Source organism: Balaenoptera musculus, chromosome 3, assembly GCF_009873245.2.
Source record: "Balaenoptera musculus isolate JJ_BM4_2016_0621 chromosome 3, mBalMus1.pri.v3, whole genome shotgun sequence".
In the NCBI taxonomy this organism is placed as follows: Eukaryota; Metazoa; Chordata; class Mammalia; order Artiodactyla; family Balaenopteridae; genus Balaenoptera; species Balaenoptera musculus.
The window spans coordinates 16906719-16924679 of NC_045787.1; the positions used below are offsets into that span (position 1 = coordinate 16906719).

Here is a 17961-nt window from a genome sequence, read left to right on the forward strand (position 1 = left end):
TTATAGTCTTAATGCAGCCATTCAGAAATTCCACACAGTATTCCAGAAACTCAAGATACTTATCGGACCCTTACCCTAAATAACTGGTTATAGCCTATCCCTTAAGGACAAATATTTCCTTTTTGCATCAGAGCCAATCATAATTCTTGCAAGAAAAGTTTAACAACCTTGTGGCTTTTGCCTTCATAAGCTCCTGACTCTTTCCCTTTCCTAGAATACTCTAGGTTTTACCTGAATCTGTGTTTCCTGAATCGCAGTTCCTAAGACCCCAAATAAAGCTCATTATATTTGCAGCTTCAATACTAATTATTGTTCAACAGTAGAAATAACATCAGAATAGCAAACCCACTATAACTTATGTATAATTGTCAAATTTCATGTGGAGTAAAACAGATGAATCAAATAACAATTATAAACTTTTCAATATCCTGATAAAAATAATTATATGTAAAATATAAATTAAACAGGAAAAGTAAATAGAAATGTTTTAAATACAGTGCAACAAAAATTGATAGAAGAATTAAACTGGCATAACAGAGTCTGCCCCAGAAAAATATTTTCTATGAAGATTCATCCATTTTATGGAAAATGATGGAAAGATTTGATTTCATAAGCAGACAGTCAAAATCATGATGACAAAAACATCAAGATTGAAATGTCCATGTCTGGTGGTGAGAAAAGGATAGGATTTAAGTAGCAGAATCTACATTTCCTTTGCCCAGATAGAAAGATGCTGTTTAGGGGACACGTTTAGTCTCTAACCAGCCAAAGAGAAACCAGGATGTTAAATTTGGCTGTGCTTGCAAAGAAATATAAAATAAAGGAAAATAAAGAAACAGGAAAATAAAGAAGCAATTACTGGTGAGCTAAGTTTCAGGCTTTTTTTGCTCACTGTTTTTGTATTCATATAATGAATGAACAGCCTTGTCAAGAACACTTTAAAGTGCCTTAGGATAGGACTGGTATCCAGCCAGGAAATTCTTCAAATGCAATTCTGAGGGGAATAAAAAAGAAATATAGAAACACAGAGTAGGAGTTGTATTTTGAATTGCTTTTGTCTTTTTTTGTACAGTCTCAGAATACTTTTGCAAATCAGTTTCTGCAGCAATGGGACTCAAATTCTGGATTTCCTCTTGAAAAGAACATAGAACTACTGACGTTACGGTTAGAGGATGACCTCCAGCGGCTGGTATAAAATGCACAGAACAGCCCGTAAATTACATTTGTCCCAGATCTGACAACTCCATAGAATTAGACTGGAACAGAACTAACTAGTACAAAGCTCATTTCAAAGATATTTCTTATTCCCCAAATAAAGTAACCTAATTATGATAGTATTATAATCACCATAGACGACAACTTACTGAAATTTTCTGGTGGATCTTATTCACTCCTTGAGAGTATAGATATACGTATGTATATATATGTGTATATGTATATATATATGGTCTTAGAATTGACCGCACAGATCAAAGCAGTGTCTATGTTGTCAATGGAGCAAAAGCTAGAGGACAGGCCAAGATATCCAGAGCTCAGAAGTCCATAGACAAAGAGGCAGGCGGAAGAAAAGAGCAGGTGAGTGCATTCTTTGGGTTAAAGCTGAAATATCTGGTGATGCAAGGAGAAACTTCAGTCTAAACAGAATGCATTTCGTATGAGTTTGAGGAGACGAATTAATACATGTGGATCCTTGTATAAAAGTCAGCCATTCTGTTTGGTAAGTGGCAAAGTTAAGGTGGGGCACAGCACTTAGGATAAGCTGAAACTTCCTAGAACGTACATAATACCTGATGGCACGTGTGTTTCATTTTGTCAAATATCCTGTTCCTCCTGAGACTGTTTCTGCTCTGAAGCAAGGCCTCTTTGGAGCACATTGTACTTTGATAAAACACTTCATTCCAGAGACAGAGGGAATAAGCTGGGAAACACAGGCTCTGAATATGCTCAATATTAGCTTATCAAAAAATGTAAATTTCTGCCAAGGTCTGGAAAGGGAATTATAGATATAACGTACTGGGAGGAAATCATCTGAAGTTGAAAGTCCTTGAACAGTTGCAGCCAAGCGTAACTAACATTTTTACACAGGAAAGATAATGCAGGGTATGTTTATGTATAAGTTCATTTTCAAACTGGGAAGGAAAATTCTCAAGATTCTCCTGGCGAAAAAAAAAGAAAAAATTCAAGCAGAATAAATTATTCATCATACCAACTGGCTTGCCCTAAAAACAAAAGAAAAGGTCATACCACCACCAGGACAGAATTATAGCAAGAGCCTAAAGCAGCAAGTATGTAGAGAAGAAAAAAAAAATCCATTCTCTGATAAGTAACTCAAAAGTGCTGGAAGAGAAGTAAAACAAAACAAAACAAAGTAAAACAAAAAATTCACTTTACGTTGAAAAAAAAATACCGTGATCAACAGAACTTTGAACAGTAAACTCTTGAACGCAATTCAGAACATAAAAGAGGAATAGAGTCTTCTGAAGCAGTCTAGATGCTGCCTGCCTAGAACGGTTTCCTGCAGACCTAGTGGGAAAGAGGGTAAAATATGCAAAATCGTTCTGTCCCCTAAAGTCTGCAAGATCTCTATGTGAAAATGCTCTTCTCTATGCTATATCAGAAAACATAACTTCGTCTGTGAGCTAATTGGCCTTTCTAACTCCTTATCTCTCCATTTACCAGTTACTCTTCTTTACCTGGAAGAGTCCATCTGTGTCTGCAAACTCATTTATCCAGGTTGAAAACTACAACTGCCACAAGGGAGGAGAGGAAAGGAGGAGGAGACTGACTCCCCAACACTCAGGTCATTGGATTAGCTCTCCTACTGTCTATAGGACACAACACTCTTGGATGGGAGTATGGAGTGAGGTAAGTAGCCAGGAGAGTTTAAGGAAATTTCTACTCATAGAAATAAGGAAGTGAGGAGGATTATTTTATGACATTGTATAAAGCTGAGTAAACTGCTATTAAAAAAGTTTTAAAGTGGTGATTTAGATTCCTCTGCTCAAATCTTTTTTAAGAGTCTAACCTAGGTATTAGATGTTGACATTAATATGTACTCATCTCATTTCTGCCTTCCATGATGACAAAGTTGTGGATATTCCATTTAAAGTGAGGCTTTGAGGTTCAGCTGCCTGATGCTCGGTTCACCACTATCTAGCTATGGGTCCTTGGGAGACAATGAATAATTATACTAAATACATCATGTGTTTATCGTGGGACTGAAATAGTAAACAAATATGAAGTGTTATTGGAAGATATAGTTTTAATACTTTTCAATAAGAATTCATTATTATTGTGTTATTTGACTATTATTAGCATTACCTTGTGATAGAAAGCACCTTAAAACATATTTGTAGAACAAGGAAAGATATAAATAAGCAGTACACCAAAATGAAACATGAAATTCAACTTTTTGACAGATATTATCCTAAGTTCTTAAGATAAATTTACTTAAAAAGTGGTCATCACTAACATTTTAGCACATTTTTTCTATTTTTTTCTATGAATTTCTACATGTGACTTTATTCGTATAACAAAATGTATTAAATGCTAGTAAATGGAAAAGTGATTCCTTTTTGAGATGTAAAATATTTGTGTTCCTAGCTATTTTCAATCATATGGATTTTTCTTATCGGTATGTTAATGCAAAATATATATTTAATTAAATCTTAGCAAACAATTAAAAAATTATGCATTTTAGCTCCTGACATTTACATGAAAGTTCTCTTAGGGAAAAAAAAAAGCTTCTTCACTTTAAACAGGTCACTAAAACTACTATTAAGATTTATACTCTTTGTACAAAGTAACTACAAAAGTTCAACATGAATTAAATTTAGAAAATAAGACAGGAATGTCTCCAAGCTATTGATGTTTAATTTCAATTCTGCAAAGTGGATTTTGAAATAGTACTCCCTTCCACATTATGTTACACAGATCGATTTATGCTTTGTTGATACTGTGACATTCTATGTTACTATCTCTCACTGTTTAAAGATAATTGATAAACATTAGAACTGAAAAAAATGTTTTTTACACATAACAATGTAAATCTTAAAGGTAAATTGAGGGATTTAGTTGACGAGAAGATGCATAAACCATGAGATTCCAATTGCAATTTACTTATCTCAATATTTGGAAATACAGTTATGAACGTGCTATTCTAGCTAAGCAGAGAAATGTTTTATCTCACATGCATCTCCTCTGATTTTGCACTGAAGTAGAAGGAAAATCAGTCTATGTGTATTCACCTACTGATGAACATGAAACTGACTTTGTGAATGGTGCATTGCCCACAAACTGGGTACAGAGTGTCATTAATGGAAATAAGTGGAGGTGGGGGTAGTGGGACTCTGCAGAGATTTTTCTTTAAAACATTTTGCAGTAAATATCCACCTGCAAAAACTCTCACTATGCAAATTTATGCCAATGAATAATGAATCCTTGGAAATGCCAGTGTGCTGCTACTTCTCACAAGGCTATAAAAAGGACATAAGGTTGATAAAATATTTTTGTCATCAAGATTGTCATAATTGGAAATAAAACTATTAACTTTACCTGATTTAGATCCATTTTCAGATACCCACACCACTTATCACTGTTATAAATAATTTTGTCAACTATTCTGAATTATTACCGATTCCTTTATCGTGGCCTGAGATATTCATGTCCAAAGTGACATAAAGAAAACTGCAATTCCTTGATGGATTTCAACTTGATTTGGGGGAAACATTGCCCATCAAAGTATCACCGAATAATCATTAAAATCAAGAAATAATTACAAAAGAAATAAATACAAAGATTTGTAAAAGAATAGTATGAACAGCTATACACCAATAAATTAGACAAGCTAGAAGAAATGGATAAATTCTTGGAATCATACAAACCTTCCAAGACTGAATCAGGAAGAAATAGAATATCTGAATAGAGTGATCAATAGTACAAAGGTTGAAACAGTAATCAAAAACCTTCCAAAAAACAAAAGTCCAGGGCTAGACAGTTTCACAGATTAATTCCACCAAATATTCAAAGAAGATTTAATACCAATTATTCTCAAACTGTTGCAGAACACTGAAGAAAAGAGAACACTTGCTAACTCATTTTATGAGGCCAACATCACCGTGATACCAAAGCCAGACAAAGACAAAACACAAAAAAGAAAACTACAGGTGAATATCTCTGATGAACATAGATGCAAAAATTTTTAACAAATATTAGCAAACTGAATTCAACAACACATCGAAAAGATCATACACCATGATCAAGTGGGATTTATTTCAGTCATGCAAGAATGGTTGATTCCTTATATTTCCTTGTCTTATTCATTCCTTATATTTGTAATTGAATTTACCAGTGCATCCACTGAGGTTTGAAGTTTTCTTTATAGGAAGGTTTTCAATGAAAAATTGTGTCCCTTTGCTAGAAGTAGGATGATTCAGGTTTTGTATTTTTTAAATCAGTTTTGATCATTCATGTCTTTCAAGATATTGCCAATTTCATCTTAGTGTTTTAGTTTTGGTAGAATAAGGTTGTTTAATAATATTCCTTTAATATCCACTACTTGTTAGATATATAGTAGAGTCTACTCTTTTTCTTACAACCTAGTTATTTTTAAATCAAATTTAATAATTTGTTTAAAGTAACAGCTTTCAGATTTGTCAATTTCCTTATTATTGGTTTATTTTTTCTTTCAGGGATGCCTGTTCTAATCTTCTGTTTTAGTATGTAACCTTAGTATGCTTTTGCTTAGTATGTAACCTCTTCTTTTCCTAGCTTTTTTATAGTAGACACTGTAAAGATTGATTTTCAATTCTTTTTCTTCTTGTCTGTTATTAGCATTTACAGTTGTGAATTTTCTATGAACCACTCTTTTGCTTGCACCCCACAAATATCAAAGTTTTAAATTTCATTTGGTTCAAATATTTCCTAATTTACCTTTTAATTAGTTTAAACACTGGACTGAAGGTTTTAGCCAGTAAAGCAATGAAAGCATGGGAGGGGGAAAGGAGAGGGAAGGAAAGAAAAAAAAAAAGATATATAAAAAATGGAAAATAGAACTGTGACTATTTACAAATGAATGATTTCATGTGTAGAAAATCCAATATAATCTAAGTTATTAGTGTTGTAAAGTGACTATAGTAAATTGCAAGCTAACAAATCAATATATAAACTGAATTCTGGGAAATTTCTGGGGTGAGCTTCAGCATGTAAAATATTTGGGGGTCATCACTCCCATAACAATAAGAAAAAGATAAATAAACTAAAAATCATCAACATTTGTTGATCCACCAGAGAACTAAAATTTCAGAGCATGCCAACTACCCTCAAATCTGGATATAGTTTCATGCAGAGAAATATAGTACCTGAGATCTGCTTACTTGGCTCTACATAAATAAATAAGCAGAATTCAACAAGAAAGAAAGAAAGAAAAAAAGAAAGAAAGAGAGAAAAAGAGGAAGGAAGGAAGGAAGTTAAAATAAAAATATTTTATTTTTATTCTTAATTGATCTAAGTAAAGTAATATTAACAATATATCAGGTAATTATAGTAGATTACAGTAATGTCGCATGGTGCAAGAGGGAGAAATTGAGTATACTTATATGATGTCTGTACTACAAGGGAAGTGGTATTTTTAAAAGCAGTTAAGGGACTTCCCTGGTGGTGCAGTGGTTAAGAATCTGCCTGCCATTGCTGGGGACACGAGTTCAAGCCCTGGTTGGGGAAGATCCCCACATGCCGCAGAGCAACTAAGTCCGTGCACCACAACTACTGAGCCTGCGCTCTAGAGCCTGCAAGCCACAACTACTGAGGCCCCCGTGCCACAACTACTGAAGCCCATGCGCCTAGACCCTGTGCTCCACAACAAGCGAAGCCACCACAATGAGAAGCCCGCGCACTGCAAGAAAGAGTAGCCTCAGCTCACCGCGACAAGAGAAAGTCCATGTGCAGCAACAAAGACCCAACGCAGCCAAAAATAAATAAATACATTTATTAAAAAATTATTTTAAAAAAGCAGTTAAAAAGTTAGTTTACAATATTTGTTGTAGAAGCAAGGGCAAATATTAAAACTTTTACAAAAGAAGTATAGTTGATATGCTAACTGAGCATATAAAATGGAATTATGGAACTTCAATTAAAACCAGAGGAGGCAGCAAAAGAGGGACAAACAAGAAATGAAGAACAAGGGCAATGAATAGAAAACAGTTATAAACATGGTAGATATTAACCCAACTATACTGATAATCACTTTAAGTGAAAATGGCCTAAATACACCAATTAAAAGACAGAGATTTTATGATTTCTGTTCACTGAAATTTGTTAAGGCATGTTTTGTGGCTCAGAATGTAGTTTATCTTAGTAAATTTTCTATGTGAGCTCATCAGATTGTTAAAAACTTAGTAATTACACACCACTGGAATGGTTACAATTAAAAAGGCTAACATACCAGTGTTAAGCAAAGTTTTAGAGGAAAGACAATTTTCATACACTCGTGATCAGACTGCAAATTGGTATAACTACATTGGAAAAAGTTTGGCCTTTTCTACATAATTTGAGCATAAACATTCCCTTTGAGTCAACAATTTCACTCCTTGATATATAATCAAACTGTGTGACTATTGCACCAAAGTTTTATTAACATGATTATAAACACATTAGCCATAATATCTAATTAATATAAATAATCTAATGGGAGGGAAGTCCAAAAGAGAGGGGATATCTGTATGTGTATAGCTGATTCATTTTGTTGTGCAGTGGAGGCTAACACAACATTGTAAAGCAACCAGACTCCAATAAAAATTAACAAATACATTCTCTTCATGCATATGTGGAATGTTTATAAATATCAACCATTCTATCACATAAAAGAAGACTCAAAAAATAACAAAGACACACTATCTAAAAGACCTCATGAAATTAGAATTTAATAATAAAAGGCTAGCCAGAGTGGGAAAGCATCGCTAAATAACTAACGAATTAAAGAAGAGATTATAACATGAATTACAAATATTTATAACTGAACAATTAAAACTCTACATGTCAAAAGTTGTGGGTTTCCCTGGTGGTGCAGTGGTTGGGAGTCTGCCTGCCGGTGCGGGGGGCATGGGTTCGGGCCCTGGTCTGGGGGGATCCCGCATGCCGCGGAGTGGCTGGGCCCGTGGGCTGCGGCTGCTGGGCCTGCGCGTCTGGAGCCTGTGCTCCGCAGCAGGGGAGGCCGCGGTGGTGAGGGGCCCACGCGCCGCGGTGGGGAGTGGCCCCCGCTCGCTGAAACTGGAGGGAGCCCTCGCGCAGAGGCGGGGACCCAACACAGCCAAAAAAATAATAATAATAATAATAAATAAATGAATAAAATTTATTTAAAAAAAAAAAAGTTGTGGGTTGCTGCCAAAGTGGAACTTTAAAAATTATAGCCTTAAAATAACTTTATTAGAAAAACCAAAATGACTAAAAATAATTGAACCACATTTTTAATTCAAGAAGATAGAAAAGTGAACTAGAAGATAAAAGAAGCAACAGAAATTAGCAACAAAATCAAAAGTTAATTCTTTAAAAAGACTAATAAAATAGACAACTTCTGGCAAGGTTGATGAAGGGAAAAAAGAATTTTTTTAAAGGGACATAAGTACAGACACTGTAGAGATGAAAAGGGTCACAAGGGAATACTTTCAATGCCTCTATGCTAATGCATTTAGAAACTTATATGACATAAATACATTGTTTAGAAATCTAAAAAATGATCAGCTTCAGAAAAAAGTAGAAAACTCAAATAGACCTATAACCATTTTAGAATCTGACCTACAATGAAAAACATAAGAATTTGGATATTTTTCAGGTGAATTTTACCAAAATTTCAATGAATAAGTAAGTGCTGTCTTATTTAAGCTGTTGCATGAATAGAAAGAGAAACAAATCCTCACCTCCATCTCTTTTCTTGTGACTGAGATAACCATGATACCAGAATTGGAAAAAACAGTGTGAGAAAGAAAAATGGTAGACCAATCTCATTTAGGAACACAGATACAAAATTCCTTTTTTTTTTTTGTAAGTATTTTTATTTATTTATTTATTTGTGGCTGTGTTGGGTCTTCGTTTCTGTGCGAGGGCTTTCTCTGGTTGTGGCGAGCGGGGGCCACTCTTCATCGCGGTGCGCGGGCCTCTCACTATCGCGGCCTCTCTTGTTGCGGAGCACAGGCTCCGGACGCGCACGCTCAGTGGTTGTGGCTCGCGGGCCTAGTTGCTCCGCGGCGTGTGGGGTCCTCCCGGACCGGGGCTCGGGCCCGTTTCCCGCGCATTGGCGGGCGGGCTCTCGACCGCTGTGCCACCAGGGAAGCCCCAAAATTCCTTTTAAAATGGCAAAATGCATCTTAAATTTCGTACTAAAAATACACCAAGACTAAGTTGAATTTATCTCAGGAAAACAAAGATGGCTTAATATTAGTAAATCTATTGGTGCAAGTCACCACGTTAATAGATTAAAAAATAAGATCATTTTAAATCTCAATAGATGAGAAATAAAAATATTTAGACTCTTAGAAAACTATGAATATAAAAAAACTTTTAAACCTGATATAGTGAACTTGCCAGAAATCTACAAAGATTATAAGTGGTGAAACATTAGAAGCGATCCCTTTGATTTTATACTGAAAAGAAATATGTGCAACACCAAAGACATGATGGAAATAATTGATAAGCTGGATTTCATTAAAACTGAAAACTTTTGCTCTGTGAAGAAAATATCAAGAGAATTAGAAGACAAGCCACAGACTGGGAGAAGATATTTGCAAAAGATACAGCTGATAAAGGACTATTATCCAAAAATATACAAAGAACTCTTTAATATTCAAAAATAAGAAAACAACTTGATTTTAAAAATGGGCAAAAGACCTTAATAGAGACCTCCCCAAAGAAGATATACACATGGCCAATCAGCATATGAAAAGATGTTCCACATCATACGTCACTGGGAAAATACAAAAAAAAAAAAAAAAAATTAATAAAAAAAAAAATCTATCACGAGTAGAATGGATATTTTGTGGTAACTTTAACTGATGATTTATTTATTATACAATTGTGCGACTGGATGAACTACAACTATATATTTGAACATCAAGGAATCCAACAAACATAATTTTGAATAAATTATGTAAGGCATAAAGAATACAAGTCATATATATAATATATATGTCATATATATATAATTAATTTATGGGTTTGGAAGTCAGGACAGTCATTTCCTTTGGGGAAGAGAGGGGTCAGGAGGAAATATGAGAGGGTTTGAAGTGCTGGTGCGGTTCTGTATCTTGATATAGGTGGTAGTTACCAGGGTGAGATCAATTTATGGTACACTTTAGATATGTCATTTAAAAAATTTATTGTAGAGTTAAATTAAAAAAAAAAATCCTCTTATAATTTCCTAAATACACTAAGTGATTCATTTCACAATTCTCCTAGATAGCTTTAAGTAGTGCAGAGTGTTTTACTGAGCGTGGTTGACATGAATTCTCATCCTAACACTTTCAGCAATGCTATATTCCTCCGTAAATAATATAGCCCCTCTGCACCTCATTTTTTTATCTATAATATGAAATAAAGTTCTTCTTATATCCAAAATTTCATGATAATAACACTTGCCTAAAGATTCTCAAATGTCTTGTAAAAATCTTCATTTTTAAACTGCATTCCTAAAAATGAATATAGACATTGTTCTGAAAAAATACATTTTAAAATAACCCTACTAAGTACGAAGAGAACCACTGAGGAATCAAGCCACTGGGCAGTATCAGGATCTAATGTTATACCCAAAGCCATGCAGTAGACACAATCATTAAAAGATTCACAGTATGAGACCTTTTCTACTTTATCAAGTGTCTTTACATGTACAAAATAGTATCAGGTAAGCTGAGGAGAAAGTTGCCTAAGTGGGCATGGTTATATGATGATGTCTCAACAAGCCACCTGGTTCCCCATGGGGCTAATCCAGCTTCTCCTCATATTCAATGGCTAATTAACACATTTTAAGATTTTAAAAATATTCATTATTATGGTGACTGGATGCATTTGATTATCTAGTATCACATAAGTTCAATTATCTATCATCTCTAAATGACAGGCATGGCTCAGTTCAGCCAGCAAAGTATTCTACTTCCAAGATATTGACTTGCGATTAATCCTATTATCTCCTCTGCTATAAGGAGAAAAGATTATACTGGATGGCTTTGTTTCCTGCAGCAAAGTAATTTTCTGCATGACCAGCAATAATGTAATGTGGGGTATTTTAATAAGAGGGAATTATTTTTAAAATTAAACCTTAAACAGAATGCAGATTGTAATAATACGGCAGAGATGTGCACAAAATTATGAGTCATTTTTAAAAACTGTTAACCCTGCATTATGCTCTAGTATAAAATAGTGCAATAAAGAAAACATACCTGCAACAGAAAAGATTTCTAAATCTCCTAGAAATGCATATACAATGCTGAAACTGACAAGGTAACACTCCCTTTTTATGGTATTCCATACTTTAATGGAATTGCTTTCATCTTTGAAATTAATAGTCTTTTATTAACACAAGGAAATGTTTATGAAAAGGACACATGATAATAATGATTCTCTTACCAAAGAGAAAATGTTAATATTTAAGAGTGGAAAATGATCAATGATAAAATGTGAGTTTTAGCAAAATTAAGTCATTGAGTGTGCTACAGAAAAATAGAGTCTCTGGATCTCCCTGTCATGGTATATAAATTGAGAAGATGAACAATGATGATCTCTGAAGGATCTCTGGGATCCGGTGTCCCCCTCTTTTTATTTTCAAATGTCCCACTTTATAGACAGAAAGCTATCACCAAAGGGAGGCCATGTATATTCTTCTTTTACAAGTTCATCCTCTTTTGAAATTAAATTTTATATTTGAGGCTATTTGAGGTGAGATTTTGAAAACAGAATAGATATAGCATCTAGAAAGAGATGAGAGAGAGGAAGAACACAAAAAATGTTTGATCTGAGCAGAAAATTTATCTATTTACATATGAAATATTTCCCATGAGTCCCATTGTTGTTTATTTTATTCCTTTATTTCCTTATCCCACAATTTCTTCCATGGCTCTATTGTCTTCAAAGAATACTTCAAAAGAGTTGAAATAAATAAAAGTAAAATACTGTCATTTTAAAATGCTTCATTCGGACTTGTAAATATCCATATTATATCAAATTCAAAAACCCCTTAAATGATTTTCCAATTAAATAATCCCTTAAATAGTAATAAAATTAAAAAGTTTTGAATTTTTATAATGTGGTGGGTCTTCTCAGTATTTTATATAAAGGACCACTGTGGTGTCTATCTTTACTAGTTGACAGATCTTTTTTTCCAAGTGTCGCTTATTCTGACATTTCCAGTCATTTCTTCTAAAATTAAAATATCCTAACAGATCAATGAAAACTAATGTAAAATAATAAGAAAATACTATTTATTATATAAACTGGCTAAGCCTTCACTATAAGCCATTTGATTTTAATTTGTAGTTCACACTATCTTTCATTTAGAAGGAAAATAGCAGTTCAGAAGGATCGTGGTTTAAAAACACAACAGTCATGTTTGTTTCCTACCTCAGCTGTATGATCATTGAAATGACTCAAGTTACCATTAGTCCTAGTAACAGAAGAATTGCTGGCATGTTGTTTCTAGACTAATCGTTATCGAAATGTAGTGGAGATCATACAGAGTTCAATTACAACAGCCATCTACCTTCTTCCTCCCCTGATAAAAGTATTTGATCCTATAAAACAACAACAGCAGTAAATAAAGATCTGTGTCCCACCTTAACACAGTTTTAGAATTTAACTCTTTACAACATCAGTGAGCTTTGGGTATCCTCAGATACTTTTTGCACTGAAAAAATTTTTCCCTAACATAGCTGAAAGTTTCGTGCCAGGCACAAAGTAGGAAGAGGAAGAGGAAGTTGAAGATGAAGATGACCAGGAAGACAAAGTAGAAGAAGAAGTGGGATAAGGATAAACAGAGGAGGAGAAGAAAGGATGGCCTAGTAGCACTCTCTCTGCTGGCTTCAGGGACTAGGTTGGATGATAAAGACAGAGGTTAAGTCTAGGTGTTGGAAGAACTGTGTATATGCAGCCTATGTTTTCTTGGTGTAGGCAGTTTATTTCAAATACAAATAAAATATATAATTTGTTAGATGTTGACAAGTGCTATGGAGTAACTTTATCTTTTTAAACGAATATGTAGAGAGTGGTTGAATTGAGGTTTGCTATTTAAAGTTGGGTTACACTTTGTTATCTGTTACCAAATTTTCCAGTGTTTGCCCATCATTTAGGTTTTAAAAGAACTGTATCTCATTACAGTATTTATTTGCATCTATGTTATAAGGAATGGTCTTAAATATCTTTTTATATGCTGAAGACACATTTATGTTTCTTTTTTCCATAAAGTCCTCATACCCTTCACCAATTTTGTAATTCAGTAACATTCCTTTTCTCAATAACGTGTAGAAATTTTATATATATACTAGAGAAATTTGCCCTGTTCTATGATTTAATTGTAAATATTTTTTCCAGCCCATCATTTGTGCTTTGACTTTATTAGTGGTATCTGCTTTCCCTAATGCGATCCTTTTCAGTTTCCCGAAAAGGTCAACCTTAACCTTCAGCTCTGCCTTCCAGGCTCCCTGGTCTGACTTTCTTTTTGATGTCAGTGAATTCCTTGCTCCCCTAACTTCCCTATACTGATTGTTAAGCTTCAATTCCTGTAGGAGAATTATATTTTTTCCTGTTTTCTAAAGTTCTGGACTTATTTTTCGCAGGGTTTAAGATTTGGAAAAACATATCAGTTTTCCCAGAAATGCCAGGAAGGAATTCCCTCATGGAAACAGTATGTGAAATTCTAAAGATTTCATGCACTTTAAGTATAAGAGGACTTTTTAAAGACACTGTTTGAGGAGAGGTGAAGGGGGGAAATGCTGCGAAATAAAAAAGCTATGAGAATTATACAAAGGAAAATAAATGTATGAAAAGAGGCAAATAACTGTTCCCATAACAGTTTTATTTTTATTTTTATTTTTTAATTCCAGGATGCTCAGTTAAATTTGAATTGCAGACAATGAGTATATTTTTTTAAAGGGAATAGTTTTTTTTGTTTGTTTGTTTGTTTTAAATTTTATTTATTTATTTATTTTTGGCTGTGTTGAGTGTTCGTTTCTGTGCGAGGGCTTTCTCTAGTTGTGGCAAGTGGGGGCCACTCTTCATCGCGGTGCGCGGGCCTCTCACTATCGCGGCCTCTCTTGTTGCGGAGCACAGGCTTCAGACGCGCAGGCTCAGTAATTGTGGCTCACGGGCCCAGCTGCTCCGCGGTACGTGGGATCTTCCCAGACCAGGGCTCGAATCCGTGTCCCCTGCATTGGCAGGCAGATTCTCAACCACTGTGCCACCAGGGAAGCCCAACAGTTATTTTTATATGTGCACATATAAAATAATATTCTATTTTACAATATGTAGAGAATATATTGTCTAATATTTCTGTTTACTGACTTCTGCCTCTTAGGAACTGGTGTTTATAAAGAGGGAAGTTGACTTTCTCCACAACAATATACAAAGTCAGTTTATACTATTAATTGTTTCCTAAAATTTAAACTGTCTTCTCCATATATTTACATTTTCTAAGCTTTCATATCACCTGCTGATATTCCATTTCTGAATCTACTTCTGGGTTTCCATACCACATTGGTAATCCACATCCCCAAAGGAAGCTGGATGATAATTGTTTCCTTAGAATTTGCTCTTCCTCCTCCATTTTATCTCTCAAGAAATGACATAAAGCCCAAGACACTGCCACTGCTCCTTTTTTGCTTTATCCAATGAGTCACTACATCACCTCTAAATTATATCGCAAGTTTACCTTCTCTTTTTCACCTGAAGCATCATAGTCTAAAATCACAGTCATCTTACTCCCCCACTCAATCACTGATCTAGCAATGAATGGATCTCCCTACCTCCAGGATCATCCTGGTTCAGTAAAAATTTCCAACCCTCTGACAGTGACTTTCAAACCTGTAGTTATGACTCAGTCACTCTCCTGCTCAATATACTTCAATGACTTTCAACCACATTCAAAATAAAGTTTGTATAGGAGGAAGATATTAAATCAGAATAATTTTGTTCCAGGTGATTTCTAGATCCTACCTGATTTAAGGCTTCTTTAGCCAGAAAGTGAAATGTACTCCATGCTTTACAAGGAAGACAGAATCTGGCTGAAAATGAGGAGGCCGTTGCTTTGCTGTGGATATCAAGATAGTGCTAAAGTTGTGTAATAAAAGTCCAGGTGAGAAAACAAGCTAAAAGCAAATGCTTTTTATGTTTCAGTTTTCCTTGGAGGAGAGAGGAAGAAGATTTCTCAAAATTCCCAAGGTGGAATTTTTATATGTTAGGATCCAAGCTTGGTTGTCTCAGTTCAGAGAATTTTGTTGTTGATATTTGTTTTGTTTTTTCATTGCTTTTTTAGTCTATAAGGTAACTGAAAAATTAGAGAGCATTACAGTGTTATATAGAAAGAGAAGAGATAAACGAATATCGTTTTTGTTGGTAAAAGCTGATGAGATAAGTAGAGGAAAAGAAAAGGCAAATTTTAGATATGAATCCTGTCTTTGTTTTCTGGATCTAGACAAGGGTTAGATTGAAAGGCGTTTGGTTGTTAAGACTAGGCGGTTGATATCTGATGTCTTTTTTCCATCCCTGCAATGCTGAAAGACTGTACTTGCCTCAGAGAATCCTAATATTAAGTCAAAAATGATGCCTGAGGGTAAGAATGTAGATGCTGAGGAAAATACTTATGTAGAGGGGCCTGAGGTAGTTCCCTTGCTTCTCCTCAGACAACACACAATATATAGACAATCAAAACTTTCCCGTGTGCCCCCGTGAGGCAAAATCAATAGAGCTGAGGATGTTGAGCGGAAGGGGTGGGGTAAGTAGGTAGCCATATGGACAAACGAGGGCCACCGCTAGGCTGTACAAGCAGAGCTGCACTCACAGCAGACACAGTGAGTCACCACAAGGAAACCATTAGGCTCTTCTGCTGTGATCACAGAGAGACACTGGGGACAGTGTGAAATACAGTGTGGCACTTCCCCAATGGAATGAGAAAAACCAGAGCTCCAGGTGCCATTTTGGAAGTTGGATCACAAGAGAAGGAGTCCTCAGAAGTAACAAACCTTAGAATATCAAGTAATTTATAACCTTGACTCTTTTAACTGTATATCACTGAGAAACTTTTTCATTGGCAAGATCAAATGTATTCACCATCATTGAGGAAAGATATCTACTATAGGAAATATCACACTTTTTTGTACATCTGACATACACTATAAATACTTTGACCCCACTCCAATCTCAAATTAATTACAAGTCATCTCAATCATGAAAATAATCTTAACTGATGCCTTGTGCCAGATGCTGGGGATAAAACAGTGAGCAAAATGGCACTGATCTTCATCCACACTGAGTTTACGGAAAATCAGAAGAGACAGAAAAATAAACAGTTAAATAAAATAAGGTGTGAAAATTGTGTATGAGAGCCCAAAGCAGAGGCACCTAGTCAGATCAAAAAAAGGTACAAATTACACCTAATTACTTGTTATTTTTCTGCATGCATCCAAGGTTCTAGCTACACTGCGTTTCTTGACATATCCTGATATGACTAAGGTCTCAAACTTTCATGCATTTGTATAAGTCATTCTCTGTATTAGTTTTTGATTACTGCTATAGCATTACCATAAACTTTGTAGCTTAAAACAAAACAAATGTATTGCACAATCATTCTGGAGGTCAGAAGTCTTAAAATCAAGGTGTTGGAGGACTGAGCTCCTACTGGAGGGTTTAGGAGACAATGTTTCCTTGCCTTTTCCAACTTCCGGAGGCCATTTGCCTTCTTTGTCCTGTGAGTCTTCCTCGTATAATCTAACCTCTGCTCTGTCATTACATCTCTTTCTCTCTGATTTGATCCTCTTGCCTCCCTCTTACACAAACCCTTGTGACTACACTGGGCCTACTTCGATAACCCAGGATAACAGTCCCATCTCATGATCCCTACCTTAATCACATCTACAAAGTCCCATTTAACATTTAAGGTAAACATATTACCTGGTTTCAGTGGTGGTGGTTTTCTTTCACTGGGCTAGAAGAAAGATTCATTCAGCATACCACTCTCCGCAAGAATTTCTATTAGATCTTTTTAGATTTTATTTTTTAATTCTTGTTTTTTTTTAATTCTTGGTGATAGAAGAAAAAAAGGAACAGAAGCAGTAGGGAATAAGCAAAGGAAAGAGAACTAGAAGGAAAGCAAGAAAGAAGGGAGGAGGGAGAAAAGACAGGAAGCAAGCAAGCCAAGCTCAAATTACAATAGTTTAAAAAAATTATGTTTTTTGGTGAACTGTTAAAAATAAGACTGTGGGAGAGCTCATGTTATACTATTTTGAAAGGGAGATTTCAAATGACCACTCCAACATATATTCATTTACATGTGTGAGGATATTAACATTAATATATTTGAATGTTAGCAAAGGAACTAGATCCTCTTAGCCTCTTACTTCATGATATGGAATGGTTTTAAAATCAAAAGTAGTCACACGTTATCTTTAACTACATGTCTAAAACATACTTTTGCTTTTTTAGCACAAAAACTATAATGTTTTCAGCTGTATCTCAGAAAATGAGAAATGCAGGATGCTCTGTTGGGTGTTCTTAGTTCTGTAATACTATCCCTCAGTTTGTCCTATGGAGTGAGAATTACTGATCCTCAGGGCATGGGGAGAGATTTATTATTTTAACAATTTTTGTAAAGCATGGTCTAATAAGTAAATGCCATCTGCTAACATAAAAGCAGTTCCTTGTTAGACCTGGATATAATGTCTGCTTACAGGAGATTATCCAAAGCATGATTATGGTTAAATAAAAAGCCATTTG

General features: G+C 34.9%; 1 long non-coding RNA gene across 1 annotated transcript in view; it reads left to right on the top strand.

Moving 5' to 3' along the window:
- Positions 1–17961, top strand: part of LOC118893377 — a 146735-nt gene that overhangs the window by 113837 nt on the left and 14937 nt on the right. Inside the window, exon 3 of the long non-coding RNA XR_005019461.1 lies at positions 2680–2865. This is a non-coding gene — a long non-coding RNA (uncharacterized LOC118893377). The remainder of the gene's footprint in view (positions 1–2679; positions 2866–17961) is intronic.